This window comes from Penaeus vannamei, chromosome 43 (genome assembly GCF_042767895.1).
Source record: "Penaeus vannamei isolate JL-2024 chromosome 43, ASM4276789v1, whole genome shotgun sequence".
NCBI lineage: Eukaryota > Metazoa > Arthropoda > Malacostraca > Decapoda > Penaeidae > Penaeus > Penaeus vannamei.
In genome coordinates this window covers 5,036,442-5,038,941 of record NC_091591.1, presented here as the reverse complement: position 1 = coordinate 5,038,941, position 2,500 = coordinate 5,036,442, and the positions used below count along the sequence as shown (strand labels likewise).

Below are 2,500 nucleotides of genomic sequence, written 5' to 3'. Positions count from 1 at the left end.
CACGAAAACGCTTCACCGCTGTCTCTTTATTCCCGTATGACCCTATGTTATCTCGGAAAATGATTAGAGTCTACATGAAGGGGTTCTAATAGGTCACGAAATGAGAAAAGGGGGTTACGAATGAACGATGAAAACGTACGTCAGGCAGCATCGTTTGTTTTGATTTGGCAGCGCAGAATTCCGCCAATTAAGGCTTCTCAAGAAACACAATAGTTTAAGTTATATTTCCCATGTTATATTAGGTTTTATTTCCCTTGTGTGTGTGTGTCTGTAAGCGAAGACGAAACCATGTCCTAGCACTATTTAGTCAGTAGGCTTAATAAGAATGACAAGATGATTGACCACCGAATAAGGACAGACAAGTTTCTTGAATATATCTGGAAGGACAAATGATACCAAAAATATACATTTTGGTAAACCATATAGTGCACTAATACCGTATCTTACCTGAGAATGTTATATCCATCTTTTCATTTATAGTAATGATTATTATGTGATATTTACATTGTATTTAAGGGAAAACAGAAAGTGAAGGCATTGTTCAGTCATATGAATTTATTACTAGATAGGTAATTAGTTCAATCGTAATATTGATTGTGGAAACAATATGTGCGCGCGCGTGCGCGCGCGCGCGTGGGTGTGTGTGTGTGAGAGAGAGAGAGAGAGAGAGAGAGAGAGAGAGAGAGAGAGAGAGAGAGAGAGAGAGAGAGAGAGAGAGAGAGAGAGAGAGAGAGAGAGAGAGGGAGAGAGAGAGACAGAGACAGACAGAGATAGAGTGCGCATGATACTATCTACATAACATTCCACTACATTCAGTTACATGACAAGAAACAGATTCAAGTATGACAAAGACTCCATGACTTGTGGCCGCAAACCTATGTATGATTACACAACAAGAATGCATCAAAAATATATTGTAATTGATAGTGTCAAATAAATCGTCTCTTAATTGAGATTAATGTTCCAAGAATAATACATATCACATACCAGGTCTAAAAGCCCAAGAATATTTCCATAATAATAGTGATGATTATGATGATAATGACAATAGTATTAGTGATAATTTTTTTGTTTGCTGTTTTTTATTATTCTCACTGACATTGCCATAACAATAATAAAAAATGGTAATGATAATGATCACGATTGATGTGACAGTGACAATGTTAACGATGGTTTTGTTTATGACATCAAGAAAATTATTCCAATAATGATAATGATGAGAGTAAACGCTAATGGTATCATACCTGTATTTGAAGCAGGATCGAATACTTTCCTTCAACGTGAAATTGGTGCTGCAAACTGGAGCGATAACAGGAAAACCGTAATCGTCTGTTGTGAATTATGATCGCACTCCAGAAGTCTGTCTGAATTGGTATGTGCAGCCAGCAACAAAAGCGGTGACGCCTCGCTAGTCCTGGGCTCGGTGAGATCACGCCCTTCTTGCCCTGAAAGGAGGCCCGCGTTCAAACAATAGGGCATAGTTATGATGGTTCGAATGTGAGGAGGTGGGAAAGTACGGAAATCAGGCGAAGAAGTGCAGAAATGACTGAAATATACATGAAGAGAGAGTGAGAGAGAGAGAGGGATCGCTTTTATTCCTGTTTAGTTGTTAACTTGGTGGATATATTGGAAACCTGCCTTAAGAAATGAATTATCGCTTATTATTTCGAAAATGATTATCAAGAAATCTTATCACATCGTTTTATTTCAATTCCTTATCATATCTTCTATATCAAAAACAAACATTGTTGGAATTGTAAAAATATAAAAATACAAGACAAACTCTATTGGCAGTGGCCCGTAAGGAGATCGAACCCTCGACATCCGAGTTCTTTGCACGGCGCTCTAAGCAACTGAGTTGTCAAGCCTATATAGCAGGGGTCGGCAACCTATGGCACGAGTGCCAGACGGCACGCAGATCGCTTGTCCATGGCACGCCTTGTGATTTCAGCAAAATAATATGAGAGAGAGAGAGAGAGAGAGAGAGAGAGAGAGAGAGAGAGAGAGAGAGAGAGAGAGAGAGAGAGAGAGAGAGAGAGAGAGAGAGAGAGAGAGAGAGAGAGAGAGAGTCTTATTGTTATGGTCAGCTAATTTTTTTAAATCGTGAAATATTGGAAACTATTGCGAATGATCATGCAGCCTCCTTCCTAAGTTCCCTGACACCTGTCTGATAAATTCAGTTGCATGAAGAAAGTGGTGAGTATAAATCTTAAACATAAAATATATCTATTTTTCCAACAAAGAATACTAAATGCTACAAAAATATTACATTTGTGTTATGTGCAGGAAAATACATGTGTGTATACAGTGCTGGAAAAACTGGCACGCAAAGTTATTAATAAGAAGGCATTAATCATAAATTGGCACAAAGTAGGTACATGGATATAACCTAAAATGTATTCAGAAATCTACTCGTATTAGAGGCAGCAACAGAAACTTACGTGACATTTCTCCGGCCAAAAAGGTTCATTGGCCGCTAAATATTAACGAAACTTTAAGC

The 2,500-nt window shown here is 38.2% G+C and overlaps 1 long non-coding RNA gene across 1 annotated transcript in view; it reads right to left on the bottom strand.

Annotated features, from left to right (window-relative positions):
* The window catches only part of LOC113811179 (uncharacterized), a 1,777-nt gene extending 348 nt beyond the window's left edge, over window positions 1–1,429 (bottom strand). Inside the window, exon 1 of the long non-coding RNA XR_003476202.2 lies at window positions 1,245–1,429. This is a non-coding gene — a long non-coding RNA (uncharacterized lncRNA). The remainder of the gene's footprint in view (window positions 1–1,244) is intronic.
* Between the last annotated feature and the right edge of the window lie 1,071 nt (window positions 1,430–2,500).